We start from the raw sequence: 26334 nt of genomic DNA, 5'->3' as shown, positions 1-26334 counted from the left end.
AGTGAAAGAGCCTCTCATTTAGTTGCCAAAATATAAGAATATAATATAAATTATATAGAATATTTTCCTTCCAAATTATTGTATTCTAATGCTCCTTTCCAATGAGATGTAACCACATTTTATAGGTGAAAATCAACCCCCACAATTAAGTCATTAAAATAGAGGTTATAACGTGAATTATGATGTTTTAATTGTGTTAAAAGTGATTATCAAATAAATAAAAATAGAAAATTAAATTGATTAAATATTGAAAGGTTAAAACTTTATTTAAATTTAAGTTACAACAGATTTAATGTCCTCTTTTTTCTGTCCCCAATTCCTTGAAACGAGGTTTAATCCAACAATCTTTGACCGAACAGTTTATCAGTAAAACTATCCAACTAGGATCGGACAATGTGAACTTTGACTTTCATAGGCATTTAAATCTTTGTTTTGCCTAGTTTATGAACCAAAACTTGGATTACTCGTCCTGGAGGCTTTGTCATCTTTAGAATGCCTTATTTTGCCACTAAGTACAATAATATTGAGTCACGTGTATTTTGTAATTGATCATTAACATAAAATATTATTTATTGATTTAATAAATAATGTTTCAAAAATAAAAATAAAATAAAAAGTATTGTATTTGGAATCGAATTGATAAATTAACGTGAAATGAACTGGTTCAAGAACCAAAATGTATTATTTTCTATCATTTGATAAATATGATGGCTGCATTTTGATGTATTGGTTTGTTAATTGTTCAACATCGATTAGAAAAATCAATGTTTGAGTGTCGGTTTTATTATATCTCTTTTTCCCTTCAAATTAAATAAGTTTGCTAATAATTTTGTGTGATATAATAAATATTTAATTAATATAAAGTAATAATGTTTTTGTAGAACAAAATTGTTGTGTGAGTAACTTGTGTGTAAAGATTAAACCCATGATCTTGATAACCGTAGCTGCGTAAAATATGAAAATAGAAAGTGCATGTTTGGTATTAATTTTTCAATCCAAAAAATCAATTTTTTGACTGTTATTTCACTATTTAAATCGTCATTTTTTTACTTATTCTTTCACAGGTAGGACCTACTTTTTTTTCTAACAGTCAAGAAATCAATTTTCAAAATTACTATTGAACAAGCCATAAGTAGCTAATGTTTTCAATGCAAGTGGTTTCTTAATTATCCCCCGTTTGGGAGCAATTTTTTACCTTAAAAATTAATTTTTTGCCTATTATTTTACTACTTCAACCGTTATTTTTTACTTCTTCACTCATAAATGAGATCTAGTTTTATTTCTAATGATCAAAAAATCAATTCTCAAAATCTCTACCGAACCGGCCTTTAATATTTATTTGAGATTTTTAAACGTAATTATTGACAACTCACCATTTTGTCTACTCGCAGACCTAAACTTTGAATAGTGGCTGCTCTTGTTCATGTTTATCTCTCTATACAGGACTGAACATGGTCCAATTCGATTCAGTTCTAAAGAGAATTGAATTGGACCTGAAATTTTTGGGTATTTAATCAGTGGAACTGTCAGGTCCAAATTTAATTATGGAACCGTTCGGGTTCGATTCCATTCCGCTCAGTTCGGTTCCCAGGTTCCTTATTATAATAAGTTTTTTTAATATTTACAAAGTTACATTAATTCACCTAATGATATGTTCAATATTAACTCTTACAAAATAATTTAGTCCAATCTTATGTGTTTTTTGCATCTCTCTTTACTTAGTTTTTCATAGATTTAATTGTTAAAATCACAGGAAGAGGAAGATAGTGAGCTCACAATAATTAAGAGACGCGTTGTCGAGTTTCAATTCGATTTCTCTAAAACGGTAGAAACGACACTACGGTAGAGTAACAGATTTGGATATAACTTAGGTCAATTTGATTAAATTGACTTTGAATTGAAAATTAGAAATATGGAAATCATATTTTTGATTTTGAGTTAAATTAACTAGTTAGCAAATTTATTTAGAAAAGTAAAATAATTTGGCTTATTTAAAATAAATTAATTAAAAAATTAGGGAGATTAGGTTATTGATTTAGAATCGAAAATCGAATCGAACCCATCGATTTTCGATTCAGATACCCGTTCGGATATTCCACTTAAGAAGAATTGCACAATTCAGTTTAGATTGGGAGTTTTGTCCAGCTCCACTCTCTACACCAATAACTAGGTGATCAAATCCTCAAAGTCTGATCGTCCTTCTCCCTTTTTCTCTAGAATTAAAGCATTTGAGACCTAAACAAAGAGGGTTATTCCTCTTTACTTTCTTCAACTACATCGTTTAGAAAGCTTCAAATATTAATTATTCATTTTTCAGAAATTTTATTCTTTAATTAAAGACATAACACACCAATAGAACTTTATATGTAGTTGGTGATGATATTTGAGCTCAAATTCATTCAACCGTCTTTAGGACAAACTTATTTATTTAAATTTTATGTTGACTACATTAATCTTGAATTATATTAATAATAAAAGATGTTAAATAGCCGTTTCTAGAACTTAAGATATCAGAGAAGTAACATATTTATTTAAATTTAATATATTCTTTGCTATACAAGCTAAATTATATTTTTACCAAAGAGTCTCACGTCATGTGTACGTTTTTTGTATTGAAATAACTATAGACTTAAAATGAGATATAATATTCTAAGATATATATTCTCATTAAAGTTTTAACTGTAAGAGTAGAGACACATTTACGAGTTAATTAAATTATCCATCATCAATATTTGGGTTCAGTTACTACTTGCTCACCCAAAAATAAATGGTTATCGAATGCTCTCATACTTTTGAAAAAAATTACACATCCATCACCCATTTCACTTCCATCCATTTAAGTAGACAAAAATCTTCGCATGGCAGATAAAAATCCTACGTGGCCGCTAACACCGGTAATAATTGACAAGTGGCCACTAATTATTTACACCTTCTTTCCACAAAAATTGAATGGAACGTGTTTTCCTCTTCCAAACAACAACTTTCCCAAAAACCCTATCTTCCAAAAAATGACAACGAAGCAAGCAACAATAGAGAAATCAAAAACCCATAAAAACTTAAAATGGAAAACAAAATCAAACACAAGAAAAGCACATCGCCACAATGATACTAACTTACCCGAAGTTGTAATTGCGGAAAAATAGAATGAAAAAGCGAGAAGAGAGGAAATGAAGAAGAACAATCAAAAACGCTACTAAAAACCAGCTTTTCACCTACGGATAATTACCAACAGTAATTAGAAACATATTATCCGTTGGTTACAGTATTAAAATTTTAATTATGAAAATCACAAACGAAATTTTCGTTGGTAAAAGTGGTAGCTCTTTACAAACGGATATTTCTTGCCTAATGTTATTATTTAATATATGCACCATTTACCAATAGCATTTCTGTAGGTGACATAATTCAACTTTTTTTCTTAAAACTGTATCAACCTTTCACCTACGAATTTTCCGTGAATAAAAAGTAGTTCATATTACCGACGGAATTGCCGTTGTTAATATTAATCAATTTCAAAGGAATTCTTATCCCACACTAGAAGTTCACAACAAAGTTTTTGGAGTTGACATCTATAAATTTGTGGTTCAATAAGTGGTTAAACAATTTTTTGAGCCTTTCAACTCAATTAGCTAAAAGTTAAAAAATTATAATTATTTAAATAATTGTAAATAATAAAAATAAATAAATAAATAATTTTTTTTACCACGCCTCCCACTTACGTGGCTATTTACAACACTGATTTTTACCAATTTTAATGGTAGACGTTTAGCAAAAGGAAAGTCTATTGGTAATGATTAAGATTTTTACTAACGGAAATTTTGTTGATAACTTTGACTGACCCCCAAACTAAGAACGGATTTGTGATTGCTAATATTCCGTTGATAAAGAGTAATAGCAATGGATATTGTGGTTTCAGGAACTGAAAATCTGTGCCTGAAGCTATGTTTTTTAGTGAAAAGGTGAAATATATGGAAAAAAATCTCACCAAGAATTTGTGCCTGCATTGAAGCGGATTTGCGACAAATTCCTCAATCAGCGAGATTGAGTTGGAATCTCATAGAGGCTCTGTACAGTCAATTGTTAAGGACTGAAACAATTTTGAGACTTGTGAGGGAAGGGTTTGGTGGAGGATGAGTTTTCTAAATTATGGTAAGAGTTTATTGAGAGGCCAAAGAAAATTACGAGGGAATTGAAAATTTTAAAAGGGTTTCACCTATGAATTTTTGGTTGTTGATGTATATTAATATCTTCTCTTATGTTATTTATCTTTCAATTTAAAAATTAATAAAAAAATTAAATACTGTATATTACAATTTTTATTATTAAATTCTTAATAGTGAAATAGAAATTGGTATGAACTTTGAATTTTAATAATTCATATTGAGGGATAGCAAACAATTCGCATCACCCGTCCCGTCGTATTAAGTATTCACCGTAGGAACGTGAAACATGATCCCCAACTGAAATTTCTCGATTCTATCCCCATTTTTATTTTTTTAGCATATTTTTTTTATATTTTTAATGTAAATATTATATTAAAGATAAAAGAAAATGTTAAAATTGATTAATTAAAAGGCGATTAAACGGAGATATTTTATCCTTGTCCCGTGTTTCATAAAATCTCGATGAGATGAGGAATAGGAAGGGCCTCCATGTGTTCGTCCCCAATTTGTTGTCATTTTTAGTCATATATATGTTGATTAATATCAGCAATAAATTTTCCATACGTAAATTACTCTTCACCTAAAGAATAATCATTGGCGAAAACATTGCAGCTTTTTTTGAAAAATTGATCATTTTTCAACTACGAATTTTGGGTAGGTGAATTTTTTGTCTAAAAAAAATAGTTATTAAAGTTGATCAATATCAGCAACAGATTTTCCCTCAGTAATGTAAATTATTCTTCACCTACGGAATATCAATTACGTTTAAAATTTTGTTGAAAAAATTGATTATCCTTTAACTATTAATTTTTTGGGAGGCGAATGGTTAATTTTTTTATTTATTAAAATTAATTAAAATCAACAATGAATTTTCGTAGAAAATATGAATTAATTTAGGCGAAAGTTTGAATTTTTTTTTCCCAAAAAAATTAATTTACGTCCCCTACCGAATATGCATAGATGAAAGATACAAATATTAAATGATTGCAATAGGCACGAAATATTTGTTGATAAATAACTATCACCTTTAACAATGAAAATTATGTTGCCCATTACCGTAGTTAATTTATGTCACCTAAGGAATATGCGTAGGTCAAAGATAAAATGTTAGACGACTATATTAGGCAGACATCAGTTAATAAAGAACTATTACCTTTATCAACCGAAATTTCATTGCTTATTATTGTAATTAATTTACATCACCTACCAAATATGCATTGGTGAAAGATACAAATGACAATCGATTGCATAGGTGTAGGGATGTCAACGAGCTGAGTAGAGCCGGCTTGAGCTCGGCTCGAGTAAAATGATCAAGCCTTTTTCCGGGCTCGAGCCACTCGGCCAAAAAAAACAGGCACGACCTGAGCTTTCGGCTCGATCCTTTCTGAGTCGAGCCGGGCAGGCTCGATGTTTTGCTGGATTTTTTTTTTTTTTTTTAAACATGGCAGCCACCAGCTGCCTCTAAATTAATATTATTTTTTTGTATGTTTTTTTTTAAATATAAAAATAGGCTTGTAAGCTCGAGTCGGCGAGCCACACGAGGCTCGGGCTTTGCCCAGCACCCCAAAATGAGGCTCGACCCGAGCCTTGGTTCGGTTCTTCCGAGCCTTGAGCCGGGCGGGCTCAAACTTTTTTCGAGCCGAGCCACGAGCTACCTGAGCTGATGAGCTCGATTGTCATTCCTATGTAGGTGTCTGCCAATGGTTGTTGTGAATGGCTTAGATTTGTCCAGGTATGATCTAGCTTTTCATGTTGCTCGTGATTATTATTTTAAGATATTCTGAAAAACCAAACCTTCGAAGATTTTGGTTTCTTGTTTATTTTATCGTCCATATCCTCCACAATAAATTTGAACATGGAGAATGTCAAGGAATAATGCTTGTGGTACACCGAGGTATCCAAAAGGTTGTCCATTTTGGACACCCTTTTGGATACCACTTTGTATTACAAGCATAGTCCAATGCCAAATACCTTTGTCAGTCTTATGCTTTCCACGTTGTATGCAACAGAATATTATCTCACAATTATCTAATGATATTTCCAGGACCTTTTTCTCTTATATGAGCAATAACACCTCTAATTTTTTATTATTGAAGTCGGTAAATTTAATTTTTCTCTTCTTCCTATCTTTTCATGCCCAGACATAATCCAACAAAAAATTACTGAAGTTGATAAATATAAGGATATATATGTTTCCACAACGTTTGATCGTAAAATAGTGAATTTGAATGTAGAGAAAATATAGTTCTAACTCCTATATTTCAATGTACGAAATATGTCATAAATGTTAACTTCAATTTCCAGCTCATAATGCGTACATAGTTTTTAAGAACTTAATCAAGAGTTCTTATTAGTATCATGATATGTTTCTTTTATACTGCAAAAGTAAACATGGAAAACATCAGCCTTATCTTATATCCAAAAGCGAAAAATGAAACAAAGGAGAAAAAAAGAACATGAATATTTTCAAATAAAAGCTATATAAATACCTACACGATAGAATAACAGGACTCTTACATATATACACACACATTCCATCAATGTTTCGAGGAAAAATTTATTGAATTATTACCATTCAAGTTCACAATTGAATGGATAATATCAAACCATTTATTTTGCAGATATTTCCAAATGACTTTTGAAATTATCTTCAAGCACCTTTTTTCGCGTTTTAAATTTCAATGTCATGAATCCTTTGGTCACTTCCCAAACTTTGACACAGAATAGGTAGCAGTGTTAAATTGTGGTATGGACCACAATATTACACAACTAAGGTAGTTCAAATCACAAGTCTATAAATAGATAAAAGGATATGAACCAATTGCATTGTAACTCTTACTCCACCTAATAAAACGAATGGAAAGAAACAGTCTTACACAGAAATGGTAGCTTTCCACACACATACATATACACACATCTTCCATTTCGGTGAAAATTTGGTATCTTCCCAAAATGAATATGGACCACAATATTAGACAACTGATGTAAGTCTGCAAATTGATGAAAAAGGATACTAACCAATTGCATCATGGCGAACAATTCATATTACCAGAACTCTGAGTCAAAGAAGCCTCACGAGTCCACATAAAATGAATGTAACCAATACGAGAAATAGTCTTACACAGCAATCAAACTTCATAAATACATTGATATGCAGACATTGCTTCCACGAAGTTTGTGGGGTTTGTGTGTGTATGATATGGCACGTTAAGTCAACAAATCTAATTTAATTCTTAGGGCCAACAATTAACTTATTAACCAATCAATTTATGTGTACCATGTCCAAGATTTAGGTTGTGAACTACAAACTGTACAAGATAACTAGTAGACATTGTTGCATTTCCATGAGTAGAACTAGCACGAATTTGATGACATCAATGAACTCGACCAAACTAGCATGACCATTTCCTTTAGTTGTTAAGCCGTGTTTGGAAAATTAATTCCTGACGTGTTTAATTTAACATTTGGAGTGTTTTAACCGGCCACATCATTTTTCTGTCATCCATGTCAGCAACTCTATCGATTCCATTCGATGAGTGATGGAGTGGGATAGACCACTTTATGAAGTTAGGTGAGTAAGCCGTGCATGATGCAAAGTTCATTGGCCATTGAAACATTTAACTCGAGGATGACCGTCTACTATTCATTTTTGGTACCTTACTTTCACACTTGAACCGGTATGGAAGTATAATTGTCAGGCAATTTGTTGTTAAACGACCTCCTCGGGCTATGATATTATTCGATTTTAATCTTCAGTCGGCTTTGTCAAATGACTGAATGGAAATTGTAACACCACAATCAAGACGACACGACCCAAAGGTTAATTGGGTCATTTGAAGCAATTTAAATATTTTAGTGTACTCATGGCCCAACCCGCCTTCTTGGATGGCCAACAATGAGACGATTTACTTGGGAGCCCATTTGTCTACTTTTTGGGCCTCTACTTGACCCACCTATTACCCTAGTTTTACTTACCTTATTTGGGCCACTTGTTTTAATATATTGGGTCTCTCCTTTCTTTGCAAGAATAACGTCCCGCCTCTCTTTCTCTGTGAGTTTTGGCCTTTGCACTTTCTTCTACTTCTCTACTCATTTTCGGTTTCTACCATTAGTGGTGATTATCATTGAGAGATTGCATACCTGTGTAGTCTTGTAAGTGAGTTATCTCTTTGGCAACCGAAAGTGGAAGCTTGGTTCTGTCTTGGTCGTTTGGTTGACAAATTTTGGTGAGTTGTGGGAATAAACTGAGTCTGGACCAACCTTGGTGGTCAATATACTCTCTACATCTGGTATCAGAGCGTAGGTTGGCAAAACACAGCAAAAATCAATCCAAGATTGGAAGAAAGGGTTGATTTCTTCAAGGCACCCAAATCTGTAATTCTCAATTACTCCCAGACCAGACCTTTGTTGGACCAAACGGAGGTCGGACCCACATCCAGCAGGTCGAGTCGCCCCTGGTGAGGTGGCGCATTGCAAAGGTTTTTCAACGAGATTTTTTCATTCAAATTACTTATTTTAACATCCTGAATGTACTGATGTGTTTGGTTTAGTGTTTAAGGTTATGCATGAAAATTTGGACGATTTTGCCCCTAGACATCAATATGCGTTTGAGTTGTGCCTCAAAGTTGGAAGATACAGTAAGAAGATTGTTTCTACGGAAAGGAGAAAATGTTGTATCTGAAATGTACCTGCATAAAGGGTATGCTAAATTGTTGTCTGGAAGAGTATTTGTTAGATGGTAACTATTATTACAAATGACCCAAGAATACAATAGATCCAATAATCAAACGATTACATCGACAACACTCAAACAAACCCTAACCAAACCAGCATCAAGGACTTCATCAATCCTAGGCTCAGACACTATACCATTCTGTATCTTTCACAGAGGCACCAAACAGTCCCAAGAAACCTTCCAACTCAAGATACGAAACAAGGTCACTTCGATGAACCAGAAAGAACTCAACCCTCGATTTATGGTCTTATTTACACAAAAAATCACAAAGATTTTAATCTCACACAGGGAAATCACCCTTAAACACTCAGAAGAGGGAAAACCAGAAAATCAGAAAGAAGACAAACAAGTTGAAGATTTTAGAGACTCTCAAAAGACAGAAGAATGAATCGTCTCATTATGGTTAGAAAAAAAGACCATTTTATCCTAAAACCTCAAACTATTGATTTGGGGTCTCATCCGACGGTCCAGAGCGACTAGCGTTTCTCCATTCATTCAGCAACTTAAAGTCGCATTTTGAATATGCAAAATATCTGGCTGGATATTGAGCTCGAGTCGTGGATCATCCATCAGACGTTATTGGGCAGTGTTTCTCTATCTGGGCCGATAGGCCGTTTCATCATTGCCTAAACATATTGGACTGGACGTGGCATCACAGCCCAACAGATCTCCACCTTGATGCCAGTGGTTAAACTAAAAGCATAGTATACTACTTATCCAACAGAGTAGTGGCTCCTTAGTCCTTCCAGGGGTTATCAAAGTTTTAAAGTACCTGTATAAACTAAAACAATTAACCTACACCAATATTTAGCAATTTTAAACAAGATTTAAACTTGTCTAAAGGCAATACCTTGGTACCCATATTAGATGGATTGTATTGTATAGGATTTTTCTCGAGAAGTAACAAATCTTTTGAAATTACATCTCTAATAAAATGACGTTTAACATCAATATGTCTAGTTCTTTCATGGAAAACAGGATTTTTACACAAATTTATTGCACTTTGACTGTCTGAATACACTAGTACAGGTTCTTTTAACTCATTTATTTCAGTTAATAATCCTTTTAACCATAAAGCTTCCTTAATAGCTTCAGTAGTAGCTACATATTCAGCCTCAGTAGTACAAAATGCAACAATTTGTTGAAATTGAGATTTTCAACTAATACAAGTGACACATAAAGTAAACATGCAGATAGTTGTAGACCTCCTACCATCCCTATCCTCAGCAAAATCTGCATCTACATATCCCTTAAGAACAACCCCTTCATTATAGGCTTTAAAACATAATCCTAAATGTGAAGATCCTTTCAAATAACTTAAAAGCCATTTTAATGTGGTCCAATGTTCAAAACCAGGATTGGCCATAAAATGTCTAAGGGTACTTATAGCATGAACCACATCAAGTCTAGTACATATCATAGTGTACATTACCGACCCTACAGCATTAGCATAGGGGACCTTTTCCGTATACTTAGCCTCACATTTAATTTTAGGACATTGTTCTTTACTTAATTTGAAATGAAAGGCTAACGGCAAATTAATAGATTTAGATTCATGCACAGCAAACTTTGACAACACCTTTTCCACATAGGAAGTTTGTTTCAAAACAAGTATTCTTTTAGGTCTATTTCTTAAAATATCCATACCTAAAATTCATTTTGTATGCCCCAAATCTTTCATTTCAAATTCAGAACTTAAAGACCTTTTAATGTCATGTATGCAATTACTATCATGTCGTAGGCATATCATCTACATACAGTAAGAGATAAACAATCATAGTACCAGATTTATTTCTTTTAAAATACAGACAATGGTAAAATGAACTCCTTATAAAACCAATTGAGGAAACAAAGTGTCAAACTTTTTATATCATTGTCTAGGTGTTTGTTTTAAACCATATAAAGATCTTTTTAACAAACAAGCATGATCAGGTTTATTCTTGTCTACAAATCCTTGAGGCTGTTTCATGTAGATGATCTCATCTAGATCCCCATGTAAAAAGGTTGTTTTAACATCCATTTGTTCTAGTTTCCAATCATGATGAGCAACAAGAGCCAATATTACCCTAATTGTGGTATATTTTACTACAAGTGAAAAAATTTCATTGTAATCTACATCATGTTTTTGTGTGAATCCCTTGGCAACTAATCTTGCCTTAAATCTAAGAGGTTTCTTTTCTGAACCCCCTTCTTTCACAGTGTACACCCATTTACAGTCCACTATAGATTTATTGTTAAGCTTAATGACAAGTTTTCAGATTTGATTTTTCCAAAGGGATTTCATTTCATCTTCCATAGCCACTTGCCACACTGGCTTGCTATGGCTTCATCATAAGACTTTGGCTCCGTAAAAGCTAGGTCTTAATAGGACAAAAATGCAAGAGAGAGGTAATCTTTATATCTAGATGGCTCCCTAATGTTCCTTCTAACTCTGTCTCTTGTTAGTTGATAGTCATCTAGAGTTTTTAGAGGTTCACTCTCATTTTCCTGTGCGCTACTCTCTGGTTCAGGTTCAACAGTGCTAGGTTCTATACCATTATCACTATGCTCCACCTGGAACTTAGTCCTATTACTTTCTTCAACTTTGAACTCTCTCTTTGTCTCCTTACCACTAAGACAAGGTATTTCATTTTCCTTAAAAGTGACATCCCTACTCGTAATGATTTTAAAACCCTTCAGATCCTTAACCCATAACCTATATCATTTTATTCCATCAGGATACCCTAAGAAAACAAACTTTTGATCCTTAGATTCAAGCTTACCAATACTCTGATGAGAGTAGGCTGTACAGCCAAAAATTTTCATATGGGAATACTCTGGGCTTTTTCCATACCACACTTCTTCTAATGTTTTTCCTCCTAGTGCACTAGATGGAGTTCTATTAACTATATAGGTTGCTATCATTACCGCTTCTACCCAAAGTAATTTGGGTACTCCAGAACCAACCAACATACACCTGACTTTGTCCAAAAGAGTCCTATTCATCCTCTTAGCAACCCCATTTTGTTGAGGGTATAAGGCACTATTTTATGTCTTTCGATTCCATTTTCCTTGCAAAACTGATCAAATTCAGCATTGCAGAACTCTAAACCATTATCAATCCTAAGGATCTTAATTTTCTTGGATATTTGATTTTCTATCAAGGTCTTCCACTGTTTAAACCTTTCAAAAGTCTAAGATTTTTATCTAAGAAAATAAATCCTGACTTTTCTAGAAAAATCATCAATAAAGGACATGAAGTATCTATTTCCTCCTTGAGTGGTGGTGGATGAAGGTCCCCAAAGGTCAGAGTGAATATATTCAAGAATAGAAGTGGATTTGTGCTGTCCGGTATTAAAGTGTAACCTGTGTTATTTTCCTTAGGTACAGTTTTCATAGAAAGGAATTTTTGATATATAATCTTTACCAAAAACCCCTTTTTTTATGGAGGATCTAAAGTCCCTTCTCACTCACATGAGCTAACCTTTTATGCCACTTCAAGGTAGAGTCAGATTCAACACTGGCAGCTTCAGTAGCATTATCAATACTACATTAGCTTTAGTAACATATATTCCATTCCTTTTATAGCCCTTGAAGATGAAAAGTGATCCTTTCATTAGCATTATTTCGCATAACCACTTCAACCCCACCCACTGTCTTAAAGTTGTCTAACTATTGTTTTCTAGATGTCATGTGGAAAGTACAACTTGAATCCAAGATCCATTCTTGGTTCAGATAACTGTTATTTACAAAATTAACAGTGTTCTGATCTGTATTAAGCTCAGTGACAACATACACATCAACAGTGTTGGTTCCACAGGTTCCACTATATTACCTTCATCTATTTTCTTTTCTTTTAGTTCATTCTTCTTCTTGTAACAATCATTAATAAAGTGACCTATTTTTCCACACCCATAGCACTTCTTATTTCTGGTTCTAGATTTAGATCTACTCCTACCTCTGCCCTCTTTCTTGTTATTGTTTGTCTGACTACTTTGACCTTCCTGATTTAAATTCTGCCTAAACTGAGATCTGCCTCTCGCAAAGAAATTCTCAGACATACTCCCATGTTTCTCAATTTTTAATTCTAAGTCCTTACCCCTTAAAAAATATATCACAATATCAGGAGTTAAAGCGTCCCTGCCATATTTTATAGCAGATTTGACATCCTTATAAGCTTCTGGTATTGCATTTAACAAGACAATAGCTTTATATTTCTCAGATACCTTATCCCCTGAATTAATGATATCCTGGACTAACTTATTGAAGACATCTAGATTATCATCTAAGTCCTTAGAGGTATCAATTTTAAAGCTGAAAAATCTTTCCAAAAGAGATAACTTATTTGGCAGGGATTTTGTCAGGTAAAGTTCTTCTAGTTTATCCCACAATTCTTTTGTAGTATCCTTTTTTTTCTACTTTTCTTAATACTTGATGAGACAAATGCAAGATAATATAAGTATAGGCTAACTCATTAGCTTCTTTTTTCTGATCATCAATCACAGTTTCTGGAAATTTTGCAGTGATTGCCTTAAGAACCTTTTGTTGGACTAAGACTTTCCTCATCTTTTGTTTTCAGATGGGGAAGTCCACCTTTCCATTAAAACACCAAGTTCAAAAGTGGAAATAGTCATTTTATTTTTAAAAGAAAATGAGTTTTATCAACATCTACAACTCAACAACAACAAGGTTTTATGTTTACTTTCACTGCAGAGGTTCCAACTGATAAGGAATTATCAAGAAACACAAATGTAGAAACAAACAAATGTTTATCAACAAGATCAATGAACTCAAAAAAACAATAATAGTTCATTCCCAAAACTTATCCCTAGGTTCACCAGGATTCCTTGAGAATCATGTTCTCAGGTCAAGGTTCAACCCAGGAATAGTTCAGCACACACACAAATTATGATTATCGAGGAGCAGAGATCAAGATAATGTTGCAGAACCTAACACACAGTTACATATAATAGAAATAAGAAAGTGCACAAGAAAATAGTCTAAAAAAAGTACAACAATAAGCTAGGGTTTGAAAACCGCAAACCAGAGTGGTGGTCTTAGCAAATATACAATCAGATTACTTGTTTTACCAAAAAACCACCAACTGTTCTGAACACTATTCTTGAGGTTTGAGCTTGTCAAATCCCAGATTTAGAATTTTTCCTCTAAGAATATACAGAAACCAAAAGTTTCTGCACGGTTGTACTCACAGTACTATGGTCAACACCAACACCCCTCAAATCTATGAAATAATAGACCTAGGGTTTTGACTGATTTTCCAATCAACTCAAGGTATCAACTGAAAATCAATTTTTCAGCAATAAACTTGATCAAAACTCCAGAAACACTTTCACAAAGCTCTGATACCACTATTATTACAAATGACCCAAGAATACAACAGATCCAATAATCAAACGATTACATCGACAACACTCGAACAAACCCTAATCAAACAACGGCTTCAAAGACTTCATCAATCTTAGGCTCAGACACTATACCCTTCTGTATCTTTCACAGAGGTATCGAACAGAACCAAAAAACCCTTACGACTCAAGATACGAAACAAGAGTCACTTCGATGAACTAGAAAGAACTCAACCCTAGATTTATGGTCTTACTCACACAGAAAATCACAAAGATTTTAATCTCACACAAAGAAATCATCCTTAAACACTCAGAAGAGGAAAAACCAAAAAATCAGAGTGAAGAGAAACAAGTTGAAGATTCTAGATACTCTTTCAAAAGACAAAATAATGAATCGTCTCTTTAGGGTTAGAAGAAAAGACCCTTTTATACTAAAACGCCAAGCCGTTGATCTGGGGTCTCATCCAACGGTCCAGAGTGACTAGCATTTCTCCATTCATTCAGCAACTTAAAGTCGCACTTTGAATAAGCAAAATATCTGGCCGGATATTGGGCTCGGGTCGTGGGCCATCCATCATACGTTATTGGGCAGTGTTTCTCTATCTAAGCCGATAGGCCATTCCATCATCACGTAAACATATTGGAATGGACTTGGCATCACAGCCCAATAGTAACAATGGAATTGAGGAAGATAAGATGGAGTTTTACTGATCCTAGTGGTTCTTCTAAGAATGACGGGTGAGTAGAATCTGGACTGTGTGAAAGAATAACAGGCAAATCAGGAGGGGTATATTCATTGTCATTGCTGATTGTAGGCAGATCAAGAGATAAGTCTGAAGTTGAGTGATAGATGGGCAAATGGGCAAATCAATTATTGAAATCAGTTGTATGGGTTATAGACTGAAAGGGGAAGTGATTTAACCAAAATACACCATCTTTGGAAACAAAATAAATAAATAAATAAATAAATTTAGAAGAGATGTCATACAGCTTGTATTTTATTCACATATTTGTTCATCTGTGCTATTTTAAACTCAAAAAGCAGTCTATTACATTCCTTACTACAATTTTTCTATTCATGGTTATATTTATACTTACATCGTTGCAAATATTTTAATAATTTTGTGTAAAAGAAATACAATCTGTCTCTTATATAGAAGATGTTTATTTGCTCAACTCCACCAAAGGCGAGGGTTGTAATTGTGGAGTTACGGTTGTAAACTGGAAAACAAATATGCAGAGGTCAAAAATCGAACATCAGAAAATTGAAAAACATGAACAGTAGACTTTGAGGACAATTTTGACCCACCAAACATTAGCGAACAGCCCAAAACACAGATGATACAAATCCAATGGCACCAACCTTGCGTAATTCCAAGTTACGGTTTGAAAGATACAACTATTTTCATGTAGGTCGTGCAATCTGTTTTCATAGGATTGCGAAAAGTTTCTAAATTTCGGACTTCATCTCGCCGCATTATTTCCTTATTCTACATCATAAAACTTCTGTCAAGGTGATTGAAGAAATCAACTCTTAGATCAACTACTTCTAAGAACAAAAAAATTTATCTCAAGTACACTTGAGAAGACTGCTCTTGCTGAGCGCTCAAATGATATTCGTAATTTGCAGCAAAAATTATGTTTTAAAACTAATTGCAGCAAAAGATAAATGAAAATGTAGGTCCATTACTTCTATAATCACCGAAGATGGAGGTTCAGTGTTGGCATTCCAAAGCATCATCCTTGGAAGTTATAATCAGATTTTGAAGTCAATTTGTATTTTCCAATGAGCATTTTCTTACCATGGATGCATTTATCTATTTCGGTAATATGATACCTATTATGGCTATTTAAAAATCCCCTTTTTATTTCTTTACATTTTTCTTCCATACAACTTACAAGTGCTCCATGCCTGTAATGCTGGAATACTAGGAAATGTTTCAGATATCTATTTAATAAGAAAAATGTTTGAAGTGTTGATACCGATTCATACAAGGATGATCAGAGTAGTTTGCAACATGGATCCATTATAGTTTGGAAGTTCATTTTTTTGGGAAATTTTAAAACAAATTGGCAAAGAACAAAAAGAAAGAAAAACATCCGGTAACAATTGCATACATTTTGCAAATTCCATATTCATTTATCCAAACAAAGGTGCCAGGTTGATTCAAATTACCACAATGAGCAGGTCAATGACATTTAACTAACCTACAACTTAGACTTTGTCCTAACAGTAAAACATAACACAAGCAATATATGCAAACTTCCTGTAGACAATAGCACCGCCCAAACCCAGGTCCTCATAGCATTCCAGATTGACCGAGTAACCCTTTAGGTCGTAAGAGTAAATGTTATCAAACAACATTTCGCCAATGTCAGCATACACGGCAATGGAAAACTCCTTAGGATGGAAGCATACCAAAACCCTCTCAATTAGCTAGCTCAGATTCACCTCTTTCAAATTGTAACCAGCTACTTCAAAGCTGGCATAACTAAAACCATCCTCCGGAGTAACATGAATATTGGAAATTGCATCCTCTTCAATGGAATTCATGGAATAACCACAGGACTCAAATTCAAAATCACATATTTCAGACTTAGGAAGAATCTTTCTTATACCAGATGAAATGGTCATCAAAGCTGCAGAGCTCGAGTCACTCTTGTAAAACATAAAAGCCATCGCCCTGTCAAGACCAGTCATAACTTAATATAATTTAGTTCTAAATTAGATTAATATATTGTGATTTATGATAATTTAGTTTATTGTGTAATTAACTAATATTATAAATCGGTATGAGAAAACCAGGTATCATTCCACCAACATAATTTTCAACAAATTTAAAACATATTCTATACATATTGGTATTAAATAAATTGTTTATTTTATTCTATTAAAATAAAAAATTTGTTTATTAGAAACTAATATTTGTTTCATTTTCAGAAATGGCTACCGAACCAACCAATATGGATGTGACCCAAATTGCTCTTGCTGGAAATCAGGATGTGGGCTCTACTGTGGCTCAAGGGCTAAGCTCCATTATGGTATAGACTGTAGCTAAGTTGCCAAGTCATGTTGTGAGTCAAACTATGGCTCCAACTGTGTCCGTTAATCGTGGAGAAAAATCGAAAAAATTCAATGACTTGAATTTCAAGAGGTGGCAGCAGAAAATGCTATTTTATCTGACCACCTTGAATCTTGCGAGATTCTTGACTGAGACTGCTCCAAAACTCAATGAGGGTGAAGGAAATGTGCAAGCAGTTAGTGCACTTGATGCTTGGAAGCATTTGGACTTCTTGTGCTAAAACTATATTGTGAACAGCTTAGCAGATTCGCTGTACAATGTGTATAATACTATGAAAACTACTAAGGAGCTGTGGGAGTCTTTGGACCGAAAATACAAAACTGAGGATGCCGGAGCTAAAAAGTTCATTGTCGGCAGGTTCCTAGACTATAAGATGGTGGACTCCAAAATAGTTATCAGTCAAGTGTAAGAACTCCAAGTGATTCTTCACGAGATTCATGCCGAAAGGATGAGTTTGAGTGAAACTTTTCAAGTGCCTGCAATTATTGAAAAATTTCCCCCGCGTGGAAAGATTTCAAGAATTATCTGAAGCACAAACAAAAGAAAATGAACGTTGAAGAATTAATTGTTAGACTTCGAATTGAAGAAGACAATAAAAGTTTCGAAAAGAAGTGGTTCAATCCTGGTGTGGCTAAAGCCAATGTTGTGGAGCATGGTCAAAGTAGTAAGACCCACACAAAAAAGTTTGGGTCATCCGATGGCAAAGGGACAAAGGTAGGACCGAAAGGTGGAATTTCTAAGAAAAATTTCAAGAAAAATGCTTCAATTGTGACAAAGTAGGCCACAAGTCTTCGGAGTGCAGATTGCCAAAAAAGAAGAAGAAGAAGAAGAAAGAAGCAAATATGGTTGACTACATGGCACATGATGTGTCTGAGATCAGTCTTGCAGCCGTAATTTCTGAAGTGAACATGGTGGGTTCAAACCCAAAAGAATAGTGGATTGACACCGGTGCTACGAGACACGTGTGCTCTGATAAAGAATTATTTGCTACATTCGAAGCAATTGAGAATGGAGAGAAGTTGTTCATGGGAAATTCAGCAACTTCTGTGATTAAGGGTCAAGGAAAGGTTGTTCTGTAGATAACCTCAGGAAAGAGTTGACTCTTAACAATGTGCTGTATGTGGTGAAAATTTACAAGAACCTAGTGTCCCGGTCGCTTTTGAATAAGCATGGCTTTCGCATTGTATTTGAGTCAGACAAAGTTATTTTGTCTAAGAGTGGAATGTTTATCGGAAAAGGTTATGTTTCCGACGATATGTTCAAATTAAATGTAATGATTGTTAAACAAAAAATGAATAAAGTAAACTCTTGTGCTTACTTGCTTGAGTCTTCCAATCTATGGCATGGTAGACTAGGACATGTTAACTATGATACTTTACTTAGACTAGTTAACTTGAATTTTATACCCGAGTTCTATATTGATTCCAAACATAAGTGTGAAACTTGTGTTGAGGCAAAATTGACAATGTCGTCCTTTAAATCAATCAAACGAAACACAGACCACTTGATTTAATTCACAATGACATATGTGATTTAAAATTTGTACAAACAGAGGCGGCAACAGGTATTTCATTACTTTTGTCGACGATAGCAATAAATACTGTTATGTGTATTTGCTCAAGAGTAAGGATGAAGCTATAGAGAAATTTATTCTCTATAAGAATGAAGTTGAAACGCAACTTAATAAGAAAGTTAAGGTGTTGAGAAGCGATCGAGGTGGTGAGTATAAAGCACCGTTTGCTAAATTCTGTACACAACGCGGAATCATACATGAAACCACTACACCTTACTCACCGCAATAAAATGGTGTTGCTGAACGTAAAAAATCGTACGTTAAAGAAAATGATGAATGCAATGCTAGTAAGTTCTGGGTTACCTCAGAACATGTGGGGAAAATTTGCGTTATCAGAAAATTACCTTTTAAATAAGATGCCCTGGAAGGAAATAGAAAAGACTCCTTATGAATTATGGAAAGGAAGAAGTCTTCTTATAAATACTTACGAGTGTGGGGTGTCTTGCTAAAGTGGTTGTCCCAACACCAGAGAAGGTAAAGATAGGCCCAAAAACTGTAGATTGCATCTTCATTGGTTATGCACATAATAGTAGTACTTATCGATTTCTTGTGTATAATTCTAAAATCCCAGAGATACACAAAAATACGATAATGGAATCAAGAAATGCTTCATTCTTTGAACATATATTCTCATACAAGTTTAAAGAGGAAGCAAGCTCTTCTAAACGGACATATGAGACTATAGCCGAAAATAGTCAAGACCAAGAGTTAGAAGAGGAAATTGAGGTTGAACCAAGATGTAGCAAAAGGGAAAGGACAGAAAAATCTTATGGTCCTGATTTTCTAACCTATATGCTAGAAAGTGAACCTCAAAACTATCAAAAAGCTGTGAACTCATTGGAAGGACCTCAATGGAAAGATGCCATTAAAAGTTAAATCGATTTCATATTGCAAAATCATTCATGGGAGCTAGTGGATCTTCCTCCAGGAAGTAAACCACTAGGCTACAAATGGATTTTCAAAAAGAAAATGAAAGCAGATGGAACTATCGAAAAGTACAAGACCAGGTTAGTAATAAAAGGTTACAGATAACGTGAAAGCCTTGATTACTTTGAGACATATTCTCCAGTGACAAGAATAATATCTATTAGGATCATACTTGCGATCGCCACTCTGGGAAATTTTAAAGTATATCAAATGGATGTTAAAACTGCATTTTTGAATGGAGATTTAGATGAAGAAATCTATATGGAACAACCCTGAGGGGTTTTCATCATCAGGACAAGAAAAGAAAATCTGCAAATTGGTGAAGTCATTGTATGGCTTGAAACAAGCTCCAAAACAGTGGCACGAAAAATTTGACAAAGTCATGATGGAATGTGGATTTAAAATCAACGAGTGTGACAAATGTGTTTATGTTAAAGACACTAAAAATGGTTGTCATTTTATGTCTTTACGTTGATGACATGCTTATTGTTGGTAGTAACGATAAGATGGTTAAATCCACTAAAAATCTGTAAATTCGAGATTTGACATGAAAGATATGGGATTAGCTAATGTTATACTTGGAATTAAAATTTCATGAACATCAGATGGGATCATTCTAAGCCAGTCACAATATGTGGACAAAATTTTAGAAAAGTTTAGTAAGGATGATTCTAGGATAGCTAAAACACCGATAGATACAAGTCAGCATCTATCCAAAAATAAAGGTAAAAGTATCTCTCAAGTCGAATACTCGAGAATTATTGGAAGTCTGATGTACTTGATGAGTTGTACAATACCAGACATAGCCTACAGAGTTAGTAAACTGAGCAGGTACACGAGTAATCCAAGAGCTGATCACTGGAGAGGAATAATAAGAGTACTGAGGTACCTTAGATATACTCATAATTTTGGATTGCACTATAGTAGATATCTAGCAGTCATTGAAGGATACAGTGATGCTAATTGGATATCTGATATAAAATACTCAAGGTCCATCAGTGGATTTGTATTCACATTGGTAGGTGCTGCCATATCGTAGAAATCCTCTAAACAAACGGTTATAACCAGATCTACGATGGAATCTGAGTTTATAGCTCTAGATAAATACGGTGAAGAGACCGAATGGTTGCGCAACTTTTTAGAGGATATTCCAAAATGGTCAAAACCTGTGCCAGTAATTTGCATAAATTGTGACAGTCAATCAGCAATAGGAAGGGCACAGAGTAACATGTACAATGGTAAGTCTAGACATATACGTCGTAGACACAATATCATAAGATAACTACTCTCAGTTGGAGTTATCACTATTGACTATGTAAGGTCAAAAGATAACATTGCGGATCCGTTAACCAAAGGGTTAAATAGAGAGTTGGTTGGGAAATCATCGAGATGAATGAGACTTAAGCCCTAGGACGGATAAGTTAATACAAAGGAAACCCAACCTAGTTGATTAGAGATCCCAAGATCTAGGTTCAAAGGGACAACCTAATTGTAAAGACTTAATTGAATCACTGTGGAGGATGTTACCTCATGTCCATTCCTATGATGTAACAGTGATGCCCGTAAGGATGAAGGATAAGCAGTAGACTTTTAATGATTCTTATGCATCATAAATCGAGCCAAGTAATGTGGGTTACTTCTAATAATAAACCACCTATGTGAGAAAGAAGTGGGGCCGCTTCTAAGAGAATTGTGTGGGGCTCAATTCTTAGAAACTCTCACAGAACCAGGCATATGTTCATGGCCAAAACGAACATAATAATGAGAACTGAATTGTGTTAGGAAGAATCATGTGTGGAGTATATCATCATTTACACAAATGGCAGAATAGTTCAAGGACAACACGTCTATTGGTCAGCTAGTAAAGTAAATATACTTTTACAAGGGAAGATTCAAAGGGATTAACCTATCTATCCTATGCAGGTTTCAACCGTTGAATTTTATCACCAAGTCTCTCATGTCACGTTTCCGTGTCTCTCCCAATTTTCATTGATGTGGGGGATTGTTGGAAAAAATGAGTAAATAGGTCATTTTTAGCATAAGTTTGAGTGGGACCCGTTGGTCCGATTTGGAAGATCAAAGTTGATTTGTGTTCTCCTCCGTGAGAGCATCGAAACTATATATTTACTTGTCAAAATTGATTAACGGATGAATGAGAAATTGGATCTCAAAGTTGGTCATTGGAAGATGGTTTATGTGGGAAAAGTGGCATTTGTCCCACATAGAAAAATGAAAAAAGCATGAACCACTTTATATATGCCTACACTTTGGAATGGTGTAATCATGTGTAGCATAAAGGCTCTCTCCACGTGCGCACACAGGGGGGTGCAAATCTCGGACCGAAATAGCCTTCGGACCTTGAACTTGGGTGTGGGCGCGACCTGCACACACGAATGTCGGACCGAACAAAGCAAAATTCGCCCCTTCGGAGAGCCCACGTTTTGCAATTTTTTTTTTTTGCTTTCTCCAATGACTTTTGAGTTTTTGAAACTGTAAAAACTCCAATGGACTCCCAAAGGTCACAGTATTAATGGGCAGTAACTCCAATGGACTCCCAATGGCCACAATGTTAATGGGCAGTATGCCTATAAAAAGGCTCATTCTCCAGCAATCTAACACACTCGAAAATATCACATAAATTCCTGCATACACAGTTTCTTCTTTTCTGCATTCTTGTCCAGTAAGGTCTTGTTCTTGTGGTGGTAGTGTTCGGATACTAGATCAGTTCGCCAGAGTAGTGTTGTATCCTGGGAAACATACACTCGGATTAAAACTCAAGCACGTACGGTGAGAGGGAGAATCTGTTTTAAGAACACTGTGTTCACACTGGCCTCGAGTTAAAAGTTTACATGAAGTTATAAGCATGTCGTTAATTTTTGTTGTTCTCCGAAATTTCTGTTAATTTTCAACTTTCCTGTTTAGATTTATTAAATTAAGGTGTTTTACATAACTTAATATAATTTAGTTCTAAATTAGATTAATATATTGTGGTTTATGATAATTTAGTTTATTGTGTAATTAACTAATATTATAAATCGGTATGAGAAAATCCGATATCATTCCACCAACATAATTTCCAACAGAACCAAGTTCTCAAAAATAGCTATCAAGGATAGTAACTTCTTCCGAGAATTTACGGTGGGGGTAAGAGTGAGCTCCAAGAAAAATGAAGCTTCCACGAGTATATCTCACGGCTCTAAATACAAGAGAGAGGGAGCCAGCCAACTTCATTAGAGGTGGAATAGATTGTAGCAATTTCATTGTCCCATACGTTTTGATGATTATTTTATGAGGGTAAACAAAGAGGCTTGATTCACGTAGGAGGTATAAATCAACAAATTCATTAGAAAGTGAAGAAACAATTTTGCACTTGGCAGGTTCAAGAATCTCTTCCAACTGTACTTTCGAAAGTGAACGAGGACCCTGCCCTTTAGGATCAACAACTATGCTCGTCTCAAAAAATGAGATTTCGAGCCTCCTTTCAAAACCTTCAAAACCAACAACAGAGACGAATGAAGCCATTCTCCTAACACTAATTTTTCAGAGATGAGAAGAGAACGAACAAGAAATGTGAAGAGAACAAGAAAGAAATGAAGAAAGGAGCGTGCAAAAATACAGGAAGTTAAATCTTCTAATGGCACTGTTAAGGTTGGTATTCTAAGGGTATATAGGAAGAAATTTGTGAATTGGTTTCAATATCACTGCACTTATAATGTTTGTTTCATATCCTTTTCACCATATTACTGGTCAGTATCTATTTCATCATAAAAACGTGGATGGATGACTAGGAAGCTACCAACATGTATAAAATTTTGGGAAGCTACTACAATTTTCACGACAATGTAAGCTATCAAAGATGGTGTAAGATACCTAAAATGATGAATAGGTACCACAATATGGGGCAAGAAAAAGCTTTCAATTAATTATAATACAATAGCTTGCATTATCTACTTTTAATTTTTGAATAAATTATTGTTTCCTCCTTCAGCTATGTTGTCCATTAAAGTTTCTCTTCATTGTTTTTATCCTTACGAATTTTGTTTTATATAAAATCTTCCAAACCACAGTAAAATATTGATTCTTCAAATTGCCATATATCAATCTAATTACAAACTTTAAACATTTCTATCACGAAGTATGACATGCATACATTTATATTTACCATACAAAATTTAACATGAGAACGTTTAAATTATACAATAATATCATTTTTTGAACTAAAAATTCTAAAAAATTAAGACACTTTATAATACAATTGGAATTTAAATGCCGTATATATACACAATTTTGAAATGAAGTGGGAATCGTGGTCAATAAAAGTTTGGGAAGGTGAACACGTATTGGGATAGAAGATCGTCTTGCCATGCATGCGGCATCACATCACCCCCACGTCTACATCAGTACGATAATACTCCCGCATGACGTTAAAACTTAAAACATGAAAAAGGTATGTTGAATGACTACTTGTCTACAGAACACAGTGCCAACTAGGAATGTCAACAAATTAAGCTGACTCACAAGTCGGAACTCGAAAGTTGGGGTTAGGCTCAGCATGGATAAATATGATTCGGACTTTTTTTGGCCTCTAGCTAGGTTGGAAAATTGAAGCTTGGTTTGGACTTTCGGCTCGAGCCTAGCTGAATAAGCTCTTTCTTTAATTCGTTGTATTCTAAAAAAATGTTAAACAAATTAAAATATGTGCAATTTATATAAATTGTATATTAAATAAAAATTACGACTCAACGTACGCGAAATTAAAATTGCACATATAAATTTAAATTTCGTGTAAATTTTTTTTTAACAAATAAATTTAAAATTTAAAAATATTTTTGGCAGCTAGAGGCTACATAGCTTCTTGAAGATCATAATTTCAAGGGACATTTTTAAGAATGTCCAATTTTAAGGGCATGAGTTGAAAAGTGTCCACTCATTTGAATTTAATGTCAACTTGTTTATTATGCCCTTAATGAAAAGCTACATTATGAAATGGTACTCTCGACATTTGATTTTTTTATCAATTTGTCACAAATTTTGAGAAGTGGCTTCCATGAGAAGCTACATTAAAATAATATTTTTCGACATTTCATATGTCATTCTTGACATTTGAACATCGTTTCATTTGTTTAGAATGACATTTCATTTTGAACATGACATTTCTCTACATTTAAAAATGTCGTTCTTGACATTTCTGAATCAATAAAAAACATAACATTTATTGTGATTTGACCTGTATAGTTTTTGAAATAAATATGACATATTATGTGTCAAAATTTTATTGGCCAATAACAATTTTACAAAAATGTCCATTTTTTTGTCTTAGTGTGAAATTATAAATTGTTAATAAGGATATTTTGGTCTAAATTCTTCCAAATTATACATTTTTACAATGATGGACATTTTTGTACCCCCTTTCTTGTGTCGAAGACTAGGAAGACGAACACTATCCCTTCCTTTCTATCGAATCGATCATAACCACTACCTACATTCCAGGAAATTGTGCACCACAAGTAGGAACTAATAAAGAGACCCGCGATCTCGTAGAAAGACAGCGGGATGCTGTATTTCCAAGATTGAATTTCATATTCGAATAAACCTCTTAATCGTAAGAAAGTGGGTTTTTTAGTTATGGGCCTAGCAAAAGAAAAATTGGGATAGGATCCTATAGGATCTCCCCCCTTCAAAATCGGACGTGAAAGTTTCCTTTCATCCGGCTCAATTTTTCTTTGATGCTCCGGTCGTGACCGCTCAATGGCAGGCCAATCGACAGTCTCCGGATCTTGTTCGATTATGACTAAGTAAAAATGGACATTTTATGAAATTTCCTCCAACTTCAATTACATAACTGCCTGTGCAGGCAGATAGGCAGCTCGTAGCTGTGTTTTAGCCGCCTTCAACAGGCAACTAAGTAGCTTAGAGACAGCTGCAGCTGCCTACAACGTTACGGCTGCCTCAGATGATTGGTTCGGATCAATGATTGAGTTGGATTCGGTAACAATAATGTGCACACCCCAGGCAAATGGGAATCATATAAGGACAACCATTTTTATAAGGACATATAGCTACGGTTGTCAAGATCTTTGTGGTTTAATCTTTATACACAAGTTAATTACTCTTAACAATTTTGTTTTACAAGAAAACTATTAGTTTACAGACAAATTAAATTAACATATTATAATAAGGCATTCTAAAGAGGACAAAGACTCCTGGACATAAGACTGATCCAAGTTTTGGTTCATAAACTATTGCGTGACTTGTACGGGCAAAAGAAAGATTTATGTTGTTCACATTGTTCCATCCTAGTTGGACAATTTTACTAACATGGATATTGAATTTAGTTGACCAAATAAACTGTTAAGGAAATAATTGTGGCCATTTAATATTATTTAGGAACTAATTAAAGTGATTTTATAATTTTAAAATTTAATTGGTCCATTGAGAAGTAACTGTTTCTTAACTACACACTTTGATGGAAAGTGAATAGTCTTGAGGCTCATTTAAAAATTGACTCTAT

General features: G+C 34.2%; 1 pseudogene; it reads right to left on the bottom strand.

Moving 5' to 3' along the window:
- The window catches only part of LOC111390664, a 75470-nt pseudogene extending 52125 nt beyond the window's left edge, over positions 1-23345 (bottom strand).
- Positions 23346-26334: the final 2989 nt, after the last annotated feature.

The sequence above is a fragment of the Olea europaea genome, unplaced genomic scaffold (genome assembly GCF_002742605.1).
Source record: "Olea europaea var. sylvestris unplaced genomic scaffold, O_europaea_v1 scaffold703, whole genome shotgun sequence".
Classification (NCBI taxonomy): domain Eukaryota; kingdom Viridiplantae; phylum Streptophyta; class Magnoliopsida; order Lamiales; family Oleaceae; genus Olea; species Olea europaea.
This window is presented reverse-complemented; position numbering and strand designations above follow the sequence as displayed.